Source organism: Anomalospiza imberbis, chromosome Z, assembly GCF_031753505.1.
Source record: "Anomalospiza imberbis isolate Cuckoo-Finch-1a 21T00152 chromosome Z, ASM3175350v1, whole genome shotgun sequence".
Classification (NCBI taxonomy): domain Eukaryota; kingdom Metazoa; phylum Chordata; class Aves; order Passeriformes; family Viduidae; genus Anomalospiza; species Anomalospiza imberbis.
Window position 1 is genome coordinate 68,502,812 of NC_089721.1, and position 17,902 is coordinate 68,520,713.

At 39.1% G+C, this 17,902-nt stretch overlaps 1 long non-coding RNA gene across 1 annotated transcript in view; it reads left to right on the plus strand.

Annotated features, from left to right (window-relative positions):
• The window catches only part of LOC137464940 (uncharacterized), a 28,126-nt gene that overhangs the window by 649 nt on the left and 9,575 nt on the right, over positions 1–17,902 (plus strand). The window lies entirely within an intron of this gene.

The following is a 17,902-nucleotide window of genomic DNA, read 5'->3' on the forward strand; positions in this document are numbered from 1 at the left end:
TACATGTGCGTAGTGGTACTCGTATGCAGAAGCACACTTGTATAAGCAGATTTCACTTAAAGATGCCCAATGCCACGATTTAACCAAATTTTAGCAAAGACCTGAGGTGAGTTGTTCTTGTGTTCTGCCTCTGTGTTTTTCTGGTAGGCGGTGTAGGTGATTGTCCTGGTTTTGGCCAAGGACAGTGTTAATCTTTGACAACAGCCAAGAGGGGGAGTGGCCAGACCCTAATGTTATACCATATCACCTCAGATCACTGCCAGGGGCAGGCTTAGGGACTCTTTCTTCCAAGAAGAGTGAGATTTCTGGATGGGAGAAAGCATGGTGGGGAAGAGCTGTTTGGGATTCCTTCTGGGCTTTCCATGTAAACGATTTCTATGACTTAAACATTTTGTTATTAATATTATTTTTACTGTTCTTTTACTTATCTCATTGCTGTTTCCACTAAATGGTTCTTACCTCAACCTGATTTTAACCTTTTGTGCCTCTGAATCTCCTCTCCATCCTGCTGGAGTGGGAAGTATGAGGGGAAGAGGGGGAGTGAATGGCAATTTGGTTTGGGAGAGACTCGGTGGGAGCATTGAACTGGGGAGTACCATTCCTAAACCTAAGATATGTACCATAAGGATGTTTACTTCTTTATTAGTTGTAAGATTTTGCATTAAACATGCTATTCTAAAGAAGAGAAAACAGAAATTACATATATATGAAATTTAATACAACCACTTAAATTGTGTATATGTTCATTTTGCTAGACTTACTGCATTAGTAAGATGCATGCTTAAAAGAAGTAGAAGGAGTAAGCACAGAATATTATGTCATTATCTGGATTTCAAATAGCTGTGGAAAAATCCTTGGAGGTAATTTTGTACAGCCTACTGCTCGGAGCAGGGCTCCTTTCAAAGCTAAATCAGGCTGCTTGGCTGGGCAAGTTTTGAGTTTGCAACTTAGATCAGATTTTATTACTCAGTTTTGATTAACATATCTTTATGATGCTAGTTTCTTTTAGCAATGAGTTGACAAGGCTTTCTGGTGCAAGGACACAAAAGGCATTGTTCTCTGAAAAGAGAATTGGACTCAAATGCAGATATCAGCAGAGTGAGTAAGAATGAGTTCTCTGGCACAACTAGCATAATGGTTTCAATGAAAATAAATATATTTCAAGACCTGACTCCTGAAGCAAGCTTTATATGTTGACATGCTTAAGGCTGAGTCTTTTGTTAACTCACAGCCTCAGTCAGTAGCTCCAAGACACATATTGTGCATATAGTCAGGTTACATAGGAAGTTCAACAATAATCTGGGTTTACTTTATGTTGTTTAGGAGTCTTATACACATGCCTGCGGGTCATACATTAACAGCATAAATACATTTTCAAAAGCTTCAAGCTAATAGCATGAGAAAAGGCCTTAAGGATGTAGTATTGCCGACCTTCAAATGTTTCTATTCAGTTTTATAGAACTATGCCACTAAGAATATTTTTTAAATCAAGATTTCTCTTAAACTTAACAAAATTATGATACATTGCTGTGATTGTGACATTTACATTGTGATAGTGCTAAACCATCTATGTCCCAAAGAAGTGGAGAATTTATCAAAAATGTAAGTTAAAGGAGAGAAAATGGAAAGTGTCTTGGGCTGATTAGTTTATTCATCCCAAAGACAAAAAGTAAAAATCAACTTAACACAGCTTGTATCACTATACCATTTTGTCTTTAGGACAGAGGACTGTCATAGAAGCTGAATGTACTGTACCAATCTGCCATCCTTTGCTGCGTTAAAGGAGGACAGTTGAATAAAATGTGGTATTAGAAAACTGCCTGGTGGCATTAAAAAAAACCAGTAATTTGTTAGCTCTTTGATAAAGCTGTAGTACTGAACATGTAAATGGTTTCCTGAACTTGCCTGATTTGGTTCCAATCCTGCACTGCCTTCTTCCTGGAAGCAGGCATTTTTTCATTGTAATTGGTCTTTTTTAAAGCAGTCATGAAGAAATGTTTCATTTCTGTGTTAATATTGCCACATGATGCTTTCATTTTTAGTTTATACAGTGCTGATCTTCCTTCTTAACACACTCCTGAAGTCATTAGCAAACATGAGCAGTCCAGGATAATCAGTTACATAGGAAGCAAGACATCAGAGTCAGTAATGTAGGAAGAGACATCTTTCTTCTGGACGCTATGTCACCCCTGTATTGTTGATGACATCAAAGCAATCAAAGGGTTTTTTTCCTTCTCTTCTGAGTGCTCAAGTCTGTGCTTGAAGTGCTGAGCGTTGGAGTTCACATGCTGAAGAAATAAATTTCACTGGTAAGTTGGCAGACCACTCCTCACCTAGCTTTTATCCCCTTGCCCTTCTGCAGTACACAAAAGGAGCAGAGATGTGCCTGCAGGAGAACTGAACAAATTTGGAGTATGGTGTGGCAGGAGATCACACTTAACTGGAGCAATGCTGCAGCCTGGCAGACTCTTTGCTGAGTGGTCCCCTGTGGGACTGACCCTCTTGGTGCTGGGGGATAGGGACAGCCCTGAAGAAGCCAAGGACCACAAATGTTGTATAGTTGCTCAGTTCCTTCCCTCGCAGCTGGGACCTTTGCCAAGCACAGGCAAGCCCTGAGGATGTGTGCTGTCTCTCCCCCTCCTCCCTGCAGCAGCTGTGCACTCCAGCACCCAAATAAGTCTTAATCACTCCATGGTGGCTCTTTTGTTCAACTGTTTTTAAAGTTGGAGACCCATTTATGCAGTCAAGTTAACACAAGATTCCGGGCTTGAATCTGCATTGTTGTCTGCTTTGTGCGGTAATTTAATGGGCATGCCAAATGGTAGCTGAACAGCACTAAACCCTTGACCAGCTTTTCTTTTTATCTTTTGTGTACAGACAATCAATTATACAAGAGGCAAAATAGAATCGTTTGTTTGATGTACAACAAGCTGCAAATTTTGTCGTATTGTCATTCACATCCTTACTACAATTAATTAAAATTCACTTCATGCAACTAAAAAAGGAGAAGCCCATACTAAGTACATTTGTGACCTGTAACCAGGCATAACAATTGACATTAGGTGTAGCATTGTGCACACTTAAAATGGAACAATTTTTTTCCTGAATATTTATGAAAGTTTGTCCTGTTTTCAACAAAATCAAAACAAAATTATTAGCTCTAGATAAAGGGGGAAAAACAATGGCACGGATTACAAGAGAAGTACAAGAGGGTTTTTTGTTGGTCACTGCTTCAGTGTTAGATATAATTTCATTTTTAACAGTAAAAGAATATAATTTTCTGTTTCTGATATGATCGTATGGAGTCTGGAGCACAGTGCTTTCTCAAACATCCACACAAACTGGAACCCTGGGACTAGAATCTGGTTTCCTCAAAGTAGCAGCTTCACAGCCAAAGCAATAGCCTGAAAGTAGCAGTCAACTAAGTTCAGCAGGACACATTTTACAGAAGAAAAATCTCCAGTATCAGAATTGCCTAATGAAGATATTACTGAGATGAATTGGTTAAATTTGCAGCAAAAGTTTTCTATCTCAATTATCAGGTATCTTGTTGGCTGCTCTGTGCAGGAAACAGGGGAAACAAGAGGAAAATGTCTGTGATGCTGTAAAAGTCTGGAGTGTATATTTATTGCATAACAATTTAATCTTCTTGAGTTGATAGGGTTTGCCACAATTATACCAGCTTAAGAAACCAATGAAGCTTTAAGGACACACCCTGAGTTTAGAATATCCCCCTCTTCTACGATAATTTTGATCTGCCTTTAAGAAATGAAAGAGAGTTTTCTTCAGTTTTTTGGGTTGAGAAATATATTTTTACCACATGGTGTTAAATGCCAGCAGGAATTCTCTTACTTGAAATTATGCAAAGAAAACATATATGACATATTTCAATAGTGATATTCTAAAATTCAAATTGCCTTGGCTGATATAGGACATTTTCATAGGTTTAAATAATTAATTGGGTAGAATTATCTGTGTTGCTTTAAAAAAAGGGAAAAAACCTAAAAAAACATTTGAAGCAAAATTTTATCTTCTGATGTACTTAGATGCACGTGTAAATCCAGCACTATTGTGAGACATTAACTGATTTGGGTTATATGTCTATTTAGCAAGCAGAAAGAACCATATTATTTCAGGACTTCCGAAAAAAAAAAAAAAAAACCTATACTTGAATATGAAGACCATGAAATGGAGCAAATTATTTTTTTAAGAAAATAATATTATTTCATTTTTGGTAACAGAGTAATGTGTTTTAATGGAAGACAATTAATAAATATAACAATGTCAGCTACCAGCAGGAGCAAGAGAATTTGCACAGAGAAATAGCTTTTTCTAAAATAGCTGCTTATAGCCTTTGTTTTTTTCCCATGCTTCCACCAGAGGCTAATACTATGACATCATAGATACTTTCCTCATGACACGTTGTTGTGTCCACCGTGGAGGGCAACATGATAAATTTTCATCAGGCAGTCTGTCACCCAGCTGGCAAACAGTGAAATACAATACTGTCAGAGTGCAAGCCAATAAAGAAAAGAGGACAGAGGCACAATGTTTTTCTGTCCTATGACCACCATTTTAGTTATGCTAATCCCACAAATTAAATGCAAGAAAATCTACTTAAAAGACAATGTTACACTCCAGCTGCCAAAAAGATAGAGAAATTGCTGTGTGATGCTGCTTCCAAAATTTACCCTCTCCACGTGCACATGCACACATACACACACACATAGAGCATGGTTATGTCACACTCAAAAGTAATGCTGAATGTTCCATTTAAATGGAGGCAAGCAGACAAGTGAGTAGATTAGTGTTGTTAGAACAGCTGGAAATGGGTTTTTCTGTATGGCCCTTTTCAATTTGTTCTCATATATTGCATTAATATTCTGTTTTCTGCTGTAAGAGAGAGGGAAAAGAAAAGCACCAGATAAAAATTCCTAGTTTAGCATTTCCTTGCCTTTCATGTTAATGGGTTTTCCGAGGCTCAGGGCTGAACCTTACACTATGGGGCAGTCTGTAATAATTCCTCTGAACAACTGTTACGCTCGAGTATTAATCTGTAGGCTTAATTCTGCATCAGATGATAGGTCCTTGTTAGACCATTTTCTACTCCTTTTTCACCATAGACCATGTGTACAAACATATTTTCTTTCCTGTGATTTAAATAAACATTTGTTTCTATGTCTTGGGATTCACCAAGAGTTGCTTCTAATAAGGAGACAATCTTATTTGGGTTTCTACTATTTTAATTTTAGATTGTGTTTTAAAGTTAATAAGTAATTGCTTTATTGAATTAAAATATGACCATTGTTCCTATACTTGTAGATTCTTTCCCAAGAGCTTCTTCTGTACCAGCTCAATTCTCTTGTGATTGTGTGTCTTTCTTAGACAAGCTGAAAGGGTGTCATGTTACTAAACTGAGATTTTACTTTTTTAACAAAAGGAGTTTGGGTCCTGTAACTGGTAACTGAGGCCAAACACTGTACTATGAAGCTGAATACAACCCAGGATCTCCAGGCAGCTTCCTGCTCAAGGAATTCAGAGATGGCAAATTGGACCTTGAAGCAGAAAATCTATGAGCTGTTTTGCTACTGCAAATCTGAATTTCTCAGGAAGAAAGTAGGTGTACTTTCCTCCTCAGAGGGTAGGGTAGGTATCCCCTGACAAGTGGGAAAGTGTGTGGGGGGTTTCCACATATGAAATTATTTATACACCCAATTACAGACAGAAAGAACCAAATAGAAAGAATCCAATAGACTATAATGAGAGAAAGACTAGAGAGAACATATAGATCTTTGGCTCATCACAGTATGACTACACAAAACCTTGTTTTGAGGCTTCAGTAGCCCTCAGCCATTCAGCATCTGCCTGGGAAAGGTCTGAAAAAGGATTGCAACTATTATTGACCTCATGAGCCATAAATCTTCCAGCATTATTATTTCGTAATTATCAAGACACCTGGTGAAAAATTGCAGTTCCAGAACAACAGTCCAAGCATGCCATTAAAGACACAAGCATGATGGCAGCATTGGCTGTCTTAGTATCACACTCTGAAACTTGTTGCCCAAGAAGGTGTGAAATACAGATCCCCGTGGCTGACTCCACATAGAAAGTGCAATTTCAAGTGATTTTGTTTTCAGGTTCCCCTAAACCAACCCTGGAATATCAAGCAGGTGCAGTAAGGGCTTGAATCTTGGCACACTTCGAGGAAGAGGCAGAAGAACACTTCACCAGGGGACCTCCCTATGGGGTTTTGGGCTCTCCATGCTGCTTCCACCTGCAGGCAGAGGTCCTGGGAATGGCACTTTGGTTTCTCGCTTCTGCTTGGTGAAAAGCAGCAGACCCCAGAGGCTACATGAGAAAGCACAGTACAAGTGGAAGATTTAAAACTTCTGCCGTGGCTCTTTCAGTGAGACCCTGGGAATGTTACAGTTAGCAAGAGCATGTAATACACCTGCCTTTGGTGTCTTTCTATCTGGCAGGCAGTTGACTGGGAAAAATTACACACTTATACATGCAGCATAGCTTTAAGTAGTTTGTGTCTTAAAGAATTAAAATTCCTTGGGTTACTAAGAATGAAGAACCTCCAAATTTTGGCCTATTTCTACACTATGGCTTGTTCAAGTAAATCCAGACCTTTCAGAAATGTTCATACTACCATGAATTATATCTACCATCTATTATATCCCCCAGCCTTTCAGCTATACTTTCTATGTTCTCTCATTTCCAGTATGACTGACACAACAGTTGCTTTCAGGGAATGTAATCTTTAATTAATCAACCTAGCAGATGTTTTCTGCAGGCTATAATTTCTCATCTTAAAAGACATTTTTCTACCAAGAAAATAGAAGGCTGGTAAAAAAAAAAAACAAACAACCAAATTGTAAAAAGTAGTCATTTCTGCTGCTGTAAACTTAATCTTGTCACTCCAGTGATGTGATTTGACAGCCAAATCTTCAGGGTCTCTGCTGTCAGTGCCCATTATTGGACTTTCTGGTGAATGCTGGAGTGTTAAAGCACCATCACAAATAAATTATGCTGCTGACTTGTTTTTTCACAGTGACAGCTGAACCACAATAATAGCAATAATAACACTTTTTACTCCACAATTGACCATAGTGAAAATGGAGAAGAGGTTCCAAAGCTTATATCAAGTAATCTAAATTGTTCATCCTCCTCTGCAAATCATAGTTTTACAGCTATTTACATATAGAACTGAAAAGTATTGATGTATCCCTAACCAAAGTTTATAAATGTTAAGAAAGCACAGTGAGCCCCTATTCTTTAGCTGAGTTTCATGTAGCTGCTATCACAGTACAAAAGCTGATCATTAACAATCTTCTGGTCTTGAAACTTAATTTTATGGGTACATCACATGCAAGAACATCTAGGGTCCCAGAGATTTTTATGACCTTGAGCCTTAGTCTAAGGTTACAGCCTGTGGCTGCCAAAGAAAACAAAGAAAGAATATACGGCATGTGTGCAGACCTACTATTAAAGTTATTGAGCATTTCACCTACCACATATTCAAATAGCTAAGTTCAATATCTATCATTCTTAAAAAACTCCATTAATCCAATTTATCTATATAGCTATTGGACATTCTTGTGTAGCACTGAAAGTTTAGCCTTTTGTTTCCTTGTAAATATAATAATAAATAAAATTTGGTAATCTGTGCCACATCTCCAGCACCTGTAGCCTCAGATAGGCAAGGCCCAGTGCCTTCACACACTGTTGTCTGTCTGCAAAGGGCATCAGAATTGGGCAGCAGGAATGGGGGTTGAACTGCATGGTTTAAACTGTGGAAACAGCAGCAAGCCTCTGAGCCCCAGTGGCTGCATGAAATCTGAGGTCCTAATGTCATGAGTCACGATAGATCTGCTTTAGCAATAGAACCTAAAACAGAACTTGTGGGCTGTAAAGCCTGTCTGTTTGGGGAACTGTCTAATCACTGAACAACCAGTGGCCATTTGCATTCCTACTAGCAGCTAACAGAGAACTGGAAAACACAGGATGCACATTTTTCTCTCATTCATTTCCCTGTCTTGCCATTCCTTTTATGCTCTAATTAGACTCAATAACATGTCCAAACAGCTCCTGAATGGGAGATCTCACATGAGAAATTCACATTTGACAAAGTTATGCAGCGGACAAGCCAGCAGGGAGCTCCTGTCGCAGTGACCAGAATCAGAGTACAACTTTTACTCCCACAACAAGTGTAGAAAAATCTCAGTCTGAGATGAGAAATCACACTGGAATTCCTCTTAAAAAATGAAGCCATATTGCTTCAGAATTTTGCAGCAGGACACAGCTGCTTTTCCTATCCAATTCAGTGTTAATCATTACAATCCACCTCAATAAAAATGATTGGTGTTTTGTCAAATCCTATCACTTTAATGTTGCAGTGTGGCCACTGTATATTTTTATTTGGGGCACATCTGAAGTCTGTAAATTTGAAAAGTCTCACTCTAGAGCCAGAAATCAGTAATTAAGCAGTTAGGACATGTTGAACACTGAGTGTGAAACTTATTGCACAATAGCAGGGAAAATGAATATAAGATTATCATCTTTATTTTAATGTTATTGACATTTCAGCATAACCCAAATCCTCTATGAAAAGTAAGGGCTGCACTGTACTAAATAATGAATAGAAACAGGAAAAGTGAGCCTACCCTAAAGGATTTCCAGTCCAATGGGAACAGAGTGTAATATAAAAAATAACAATCAGGCAAAATATACAATCGTAACATTCTTGAAAAAAATGCTTTTTTCATTATCATAATAGTCATATTTTCCATTCTCAGGACTAGATTTATTAACTGAATTGCCTATCACAATCCTTAGAGCCACAAAGTGAAGCCTTCAGGGATCATTCCAAACACCAGAGCCCTGAGCAATATTAAAATACTCCTCCCAGAATAGGAGGGGGAGGGGAGAGCTGGGCATCCATGTAAGGATTTCGCCAAGCTGCTTTCCCCAAAAAAAGAACATGACAATAGTGCTCTTGAAGTTTTGTAGACTTCTGGTAATTTTTAAAGAGTCCATAGGTTAGCATACTTTTGGTCAACATGCAACAGGCAAAATGGGAGCCAAAGCAGCCATGGTATTGAAGGAAGCATCAGAAACTAAAGTTTTTTTCAGCAAAAGCATTTTTCAGCACCAGGCCAAAAGAGTTCATAGCACAATCAAATAATGGATTTTCTGTATTTGTATTGATGCAGCTGCATTTTAATGAACAGAACTGGTAATGAGCTAAAAACTGTCTCACAGTCGTCTGTTGTTCAAGCAGGGAATCTACCTGCAGGTGCAGCAAGATCCTCTCTTTACTTTTGTATTGGAACCTTTGGAGATTAGAATAGATTTACCCCTTGAGGACAGTCTACCTACTGGTGTTAGACTTAAGAACCTAAGATTTGCTGTTAAGCTTCCTGGGGATACACCAAGGTCACAGATGCTCTATGCCATGGAGTATTTTCTTAGTGGATTTTTTTTATTTCATTATTCCTTGTAAGTTTTCTGTCTTCCCTGCTACTTTCATCTGTAAAGTTATTTTAGTCCCTCTGTTGAAAACCTTGGTTTGGACATATCAACCAATTCACTTTTTCATTCTTCAAACAAAGAATTGCCTAGTAGGAACTCCACACATAGATATGTCTTACACCCTCCCCACCCCTTTGTCAGGACTCACCTTTTCATCCACTCAAAAATTTCAGCCTTCAAAATTCTTCAAAAATTAGACAGCTTTTTTTTTTGTTGTTTCCCTTAAAAAAAAAAAAAGAAAAAAAAAATAGTTCTTTCCTCCTCATAGCCTGAACCTTTCTTTATTCTCTTAACTAACTTCCCAATAGTTGGGTCATATGTATTCCTTGTAACCAATACCAAGGACATGGCGGAAGAGGCTCAGTTTGTTCATTTTTTGACTTACTTAGGGTGCCTACTATCCAGGTAGTATCCCTCTGTTATCACAGATGAGCAAAGCAGCAGGGACTAGTCCATCTGGAAAGGTGAGATTGGGTAAAGAAGTACCAACAGCTCTGTTAGGTAATGGTTTTGGCAGAGGAGAAGAAAAACACATATTTTTTGTTGGCCAATATGTACATTTGTATTCTTTCACAGATGTTTAAATAGTCTATACAAAGACTTCTAAATTCCATTAAGGCTTTCTCCTTCAGGGTAGTGCTACTGATCTTTAAAAGCAGGAGCCCCACTAAAGGATAGAAAATAGAAAAATTTATTATCTAAGGTAGAAATTCCTAATTCAATAGAAAAATTGTTTTTTATATAAATTTTGAATTATTCCTTGTTTCTCTTCTGAGCGTAACTAAATTACTCTGAAAAAGCTACAGGAGAACAAAAAGCCCAATGAGAAATGCTTTCTCATTCAGCTGCACTTTTAATATGATCCTTTGTCTCAGTTTTACAACAACCAGAAATGTTGCAATATTGCATTTTAAAATCTTTTATACTCTATAGTAAACTTCTGACAGATTTCAAAGACTGCACAAGTGGACTAGCATAGGATCTACACTGTCCTATAATTATGATATATCATTGTATTATATATAACTTACAATCCTACAGAGATTTTAATCTCTTTTACCCCATCCCCAAGCACAGTGGCTGAATTGTGAGCACCCTGACCAAAGTCCATATGATGTTCAGAAAATACACATACACCATACAGTCCCACAATGGCCTCATATTCTTATCCATTTCCTGCTTTACTGTGCTTTATTGTGCAGTGTTAAGGATCGGAATAGGTGCTGGAGATAGCTGTGATTCTGTGATGAATGAAGCAATCCACACACCATGGGAGCCTAAGTTTACAGCAAAATATCCTTAGTTGGTGTAAATTAGCTGGAGCCCTTTAAACTTAAAGGAGTAGTGCTGATTTACTGCCTGGGAAAATGGAGATGTTTGTTACTGAGAAGTGTGTCTCTCAGCAGCTCTTTAATGAGATCTAATGGTATAATATCTTTATACCTAACAGAAACCAGATTGAATGACTCTCGGCCTTAGATGTCCTGAGAGAAAAAGGTTGTAAAGTGTGTTGTAATTCCTATATTAACCTCTTGTCTATGGAACTGGTGATTCAAACTTGCATGCTGCAGATAAAGAAAGCCTGGTAATGTTGAATTCTACATATCCTTTCAATTCTCAAGGGAGTTAAAAAAATGTACATACTTCCAAGAACTTTTGACCTGCTTTTCCAATTGACAAGGTGATGATCAGTCAAAGGTTAGATGTGACCTTAGAGGTCTTTTCCAACCTAAATGGTTCTATGACTCACAGCCAAAAAATCCTTTCTCAAATGACAGGATAGTTGAGATGTCAGCTAAACTCCTCTGGCTGATACATCAACATTTACTGGAATCCTTGTTCTCTTCAACCTGTTTATCATTCATTTTTAATTATTTGTCTGAAGATTGCTCAGCACTATCCCAGACATAAAGCTTCTTCAGGTTATGTTATGCCCTGCAGGCCCTTCATCATCCACTCTCCTGATTTCAAATTACATTGGGTACATCACATTTTGGCCAGAGCAAATGAATTGCTCATGACACATTTTACCTCAAGAATTACTGCATTTGAAATTCTGTGTCAAACAGGTGTTTGTAGAAGGGTATTCTGAGTACACTGCCAGGATGAGTACTGTATTGTTTTCTTCTCAAATCCTTCATTAATGCAAATCCAAAATCTGACATACTTCCAGCATCACAGTTAGAGTCCCTGAACAGATTGTTAGTCTCAGAAGTGAAATCAAATACAGTAAATTGAAAGCACTTCTGACTCCTTCTTACCCCAAGGTGCACGAATGACAAAGTGTGCACCTGTGGTGGGAGCCACTAATCACTCTACTTTTTTCAGTTTTGCTTTTTGAAATGTCTTCTGCCTTTTCTCCCATATCTCATCAGCCAAAAAATCTGAACCTTTTTTTGATATTTAATAGAATTCAGTGGATAAAGATGACCTTACGGCAGGAGGAAAGGCTGATAAACTGTCTCTTTCCAAAAGTGAAAACTTCTTTCCTGAAGAATAATCTGTTATTTTTAAGGTGTACCATGATGAAGGCACATCCTCCTGTGAATTACAAATTTCATGCCATGAGACATGCTGAAATAAAACTTTTTTTTTTTTTTTTTTTTTTTTTTTTTTTTTTGAGAGAGAGGCCTGGAATTCAGAGGGGAACATTATGCAAAAGTCCCCAAACTGCCTTTTGTTTCTACAGCAATTGTGTCATTCTAGTAACAGATTCTCAGTGTGATGGTGAATGAGTTGTTACTTATTTAGGTTATGTGCTGCAAGAAGGAGGAAGGACCATATGGAGTCCCAAGATAGCCAGCTCCTATGAGGGTACTTCAGCTGTTGAATTGGTGGTACACATAGCAACTGACAGGATGGTACAGCAGGATATAGCAAGACATTGGGCTTCATTTTTTGGACTGCTGCATGGTTTAGATTTTACACACATGGAGATGTTTTACCTAGTCACCTAAGTGTTTTAAACCATTTGGGAGAGCTGTGTTCTTAATGCAACAAGTGAAAAATGCCATAAGAAGGACAAGTTGCATTATCACAATTTCATTCTGTAGTTCTGATTCCAGATGTGATTACAAAACATCCCCTCTGAGCCAGGGAGCAACCCTTGCTCAGAGCAACCCTATAAGTCAGCTTTATCAGGCAAAGGCAAAGGGTTTTCCCTTGCCCTTTCTCAAGCAGTAGCAGCAGGTTACCAGCCCTAGAAAGAAAACCATATTGTGCAGGCTTAGAAGAGGAATACAATCTGCTTTCTGTTTAAATGAATCCTTTAAAACACTTCATGCAACACCGTTGCTGAGTATGGCACCACAGCCTACTGAACATTTCAAAGTCATTTAGGCAGAAATGGAACTGGCACCACTCTATGAGCACCATCTACAGAAGAATGTGCTGCGACACTGAGCCATTTATAATTTCTCTCAACATTGTTATTTGTATTGTCTCATGGCTAGGAATACCAAATATTTAATCAAATTCCCTTGATTTTATAAATACAGAATACCAAGGCTGTGCTGCCCTCATAACTTCCTATCAGTGGGTGCATTACAAACAACAGTTACAGCAGATGGACAAGGTCATCACATGAGGAGAAAATACCAGTTGTGCCAGGGCTTATCAGAGGTCTATCTCACCCACTGTCTGCTCCCTGGCAGTAGCCATCTGTGGGTGCCTAGGGAGAATTTAAGGACATCATATAGTGATACTTTGACAGAACATTTTGACAGAATATTTTGTCACTTAAATGCAGTTATCTTCCTTTACAACTGTCCTTCATGTTTTATTCTAAGAATTCATCTAATCTCATCTGTGAGCTATGAAAACTTTAGCACACAAAGTGTCGTTGGGTGAGGGGCTTCACAAATGATCTGGTTTTGGCTGAAGTGGAGCTGCTTTTCTTCACAGTAGCTAGTATGGGCCTGTGGTTTGGATTTTTGCTGAAAACAGTGTTGATAACATGGAGATGTTTTCATTATTGCTGAGCAGCACTTACATACTATCAAGGCCTTTTCTACTCCTTTCCCCACGCCATCAGAGAGCAGGCTGGCCATGCAGAAGGACAGCTGACCCCAGCTGACCACAGGGATACGCTATACCATATGGTGTCATGCTCAGCACACCAAGCTGGGGAAGGTTAGGCAGGGAAGGCTGCAGCTTCGGGCCATGCATTTCTCCACAGAAGCTGACAGGAGGGGATTAGTAGCAGAGAAGTTTGAAATTCTGACCTCAGTGTAATAGGACACCTTCAGCCTTGCACCTGGTGACCTGGCTCAGCCTTTGCTCAGCTGCATCACCAACACACAGACCTGTCCACCACTGAACCCTGCCAAGTCATGTCCAAAGCACTCTGTTTCCTACTACCCACACCTACAGCTGTACTCTCACATACTGCTTGCAGCTGGGGAGACTGAAAGGTCTTGTATTTTAATAGTACTGCTGAATTCACTAAGGCAGGGAGAAAGGCTGTGTCTGGTCTCATCAGCAAACTGAATATTATACTTATCACACAGAGAGCAGCAATAACTCCAGGGTAATTAATTACTTAAGGTACTCCAGCTCTCAGAAACACAATAAACAATTAGTATAATTTAACTTTACAGCTAACATAACAAATTAAAATAGAGAAACAAATCCCTTTTCTTTTTTCGGTTCATGAGACAGGACATAAACTCTTCTGTGAACAGGCCTGATAAATGGAATTTGCCTTTAGGGCATTACTGATGAAAAATTACAAGTGTAATATTTTTATCTAGCACTTTGCTGAGATTCTGTCAGCAAATCCCCAAACCTTGCAGTTCCAAACTACTCTAAGGAAGATTTTATCCCTTAAGTCTCTTAGAAGATCCTTCCTTCCCGAAATATGTTGGTGCTCTGACATTGTGGTGTTGTCCATGGAAATGCTTTAAAACCCCAAAGTATTGCTTCTCCCCAGGAGACAAAGACTGGTTCATAAAAAATGAAATTTTGATCTCATGGGTAGATAAATGTGCTGTGCAAGCATTATGCTGAAGTGCAGAGAATTTTTCAGCTAAACTGGTATTTTTTGCCATAAAGAACCAATGTTTCTATCCATCTAAACTGTCTGCCTATTTATATTTCCAATCACCATGGCATCCCGTCACAACAAATGGAAAAAAACTCACAAAAACCTCTCTTCATTTGTGAAGAGAGCACAAACAAGCCATCAGGTCCTGTTTTCATTGCTCATTCAAGTACCCTCTACAGATTCCAGGGTGCTACATCTGCAGTCTGAACATGCAGTACTCACTTCAAACTAGAGACAACATGCAATGCTGAATGTTTAAATGTTTTCTACACTGGAAATTTTTTTTGATCACTAGCTTTTTTTTTTATCACTAGCTTTTGAGGTGGAACGCCACTGGAAGCTTGCATAAACAAAAGGCTAAAAAGGGATTCCTCTGTCAGTGACCTATTAACATCTATTAATACATGTCTTAGTATGCATTCTTAAGTTTGAAGGCATCAGTTTATCTCAAATGGACTAAAAATCCATCATCCCAGATTCTTCATCACTATAACTTGTTAGAACCGCAGCTAAAGCAGCATTCCCTTCTGGCATGCATAATATCATGATGACTTCAATTGATTTCTTCAGACAGAGGATCGAGCTTGCAGAAGATTTGCTTCTTCTACCACTGCTGAGCATGTGTGGGTGCAGATTTATCTTGCCTAAATCAAGTCAAGGATAGACTCTATGCTCTTGAAATTCAGCTGAGGCTCAAGGACCATTTTTAACTTGCCTGCTTTCCATTACAACCTAACAGACCACCTAAATGATTTAGCTCATTCCACCATTCTAACCAGGTTCATGCTTCTATATTCCTCCCCTGGCACCAAGTTAAGGATCAAGCTATCTCTGCCCACCCTGAGGGATACCTGGGGATACAGGCACCCAGGCTAGGCCATGGCCTCCAGAGAAACCTGACAGCAATGTTCCAGACAGGGTGTGGGTTGGTGATATCATGGTGTTGCTTCCTGGGAAGCAGAAGGTCACAGTCCAATGTTACTGCTGCTGGAGGGAGATAGTGGTGGCAGTGTGAGGCAGGTTCCCCTCTGTACATGCCACAGGCCCTCGTGCCCCAAACTCCCCCCTTAGTGCCTTGTAACTTTGACATTTAAATTAAATGGACCGATTCATGCCATCTGTAGTTAAATGTATTATGTGTGTATGTTTCTTCAATTTATAAATAAGACTGCAGTCCAGGAAATTATATTCCTTGTGTGCTGCTTCACTTACCAAATGGGCTATAATGTTTTTTTTGTGCTCATTACACTTTAGTCCCACCAGCCTAGGATGGGTATGCAATTGCTCACATATGAGAAGAAAAAGAAAATCAGAAAAAAATAATAAAGAGAGAAATCCAGGAGCCAGAGATATATTGCAGGGTTAATTTAAGATCAGGATTTAGCTTAAAGCATAGTTCATGGCAAAACAAAACTAACTGCAGTTCATAATTGTGAGTACCAGGAAAACTGCAACCTAGGACATTGTAATGTATGCCAGGCCCCCTCCTATTCTCAGGTAACAAATATTCCCCCAAAATGTATGCAAATCACTGTTTGCAATGGAGCACCACAGGCTTCAGTACAGGCTGTGGTCACCAGCAGCAGACAGGATCAAGAAGGTTGAGTAAGGCGAAGCAGTGGGAACATCTGAACTGCCAGTGCTTCAACCTACAGTTCTACATGTTGATTTAATGCTAAGAAAAATACCTTAGATGAAGTCCAATGCATATGTGGCAAGTTCAGAGCTGCCCTGTGATGCTTCATGACTACTATGCACTGTCTTGCCTCCAGCAGATTCTGTGTGAACATGTTGGTTCATCTCAATGGGGAGATATGGAGGAAGAGCCAGGAAAAACAAATAGCTCTGGCAGTCACCTATGTGAAGGTTCAGGAAGACAAATGCTAGGAAACAGTACAAACAGAAACTTTCTCTTTAAATATGTCTCATATTTTAGGCTTTCTCCTCAAGGTCTGCAAAACTCATCACAGACAGAAAAAATGAAGTAACTGATGAGCTGTGACTACTGGTTATCACAGGATCACAACCTTTTCATTCCCACTGTAAACCTTCTCCTACATGTGCATTACTTACTCTTTACCTCTTGCTGTAAACTCCAGTCTTAATTAATTTTGTATGAACCATGTTGCTTTTTGTAATTCCTGGGGTTCTTCAGTGAGGATGGGTTTTGGTGCTTCTTCATCATCTTCCTTGTTATTCAGTGTTCAGTACCTCAATATCCCTTAGCAATAAACTATCATTCCTGTGCTGATGCCCTCCACTACTGTGCCCTTGGTGCACAGAGCTGAAGCAGCTTCTTGTCACCAGATGTAGGCTTCCTTACTGTTTCCATCCAGGAAAGACAACAGTCCAAGGTTTCTTCCTAGTCTTGTCCTCCACTTCAAAGATACTGAAAATGCCACTGGTGATGATGTGCTTGCGTTAGAGGTGGCAGCCTTGCTTACACTGTCCCCAGCAACCTGTTGCCTTTACGCTGTAGAGTAGTAAAGTATCACAAAATGGATAATTTACTTTTTCATTGCAAAAGAGAAAGTGTAAGGAAAAGAATACCCTCTGTAAACACACTCTTTTTCACTCCATGGAATCTGTGAGCAATTTGGGAGATGTCTCCCTGTATGATGTCTTTGGTATGATGTCTCCCTGTCTCCTTGTCTGCCTGACTTCCTGTTAAATCTTTAAATATGAATACCCCTGCATATGTTGTTTTACATCAAGTCTCCTTCTTTCCTTGCTTCCTCTGGTCCTTCTGATCTGCAATCACTGCTCCCTATCATTTCACCCTCACACTTATCTCCCTCTACAATGGCATTCCACACTTTTCATAGCTAAATTATGTCTGGCAGATTATTGAACCCCTTGACCCCATATAGACAAGTTTTGTTGTGAAGATACATGTAAAAAATACAGTGATGAGCCAGTGGAGAATTAAACTGGTAACAAAGTAAAACATTGGCTGACGGACGGTTAATGAAGTAGGACATAACCTAATGCAGCTAGTGAAGCAGAAATGGTGACAGAGAATTGTCCTTCAGGACCCCCTTGTCCTAGCAGGGGATTGTAGTAAGTTACTGAGAAAGAAATCTGTATAAAACATATTAAGGAAGTAAGTGAGTGATAGGATATGAAAATTACTATTGGACATATGGTCTCTGAGGCAGGAAAATATCACACAGGCATGTGTGCCTGACCCATCACAAATGACTGACTAATCATAAGCCAAGGATCATGCTGGAAGGGACATCCTGGCCATATTCTTGGTCATGTAAATGGTACAAAAACCCTTACAAAAAAATATAATGTGAAGCATAATTACACTTGTAC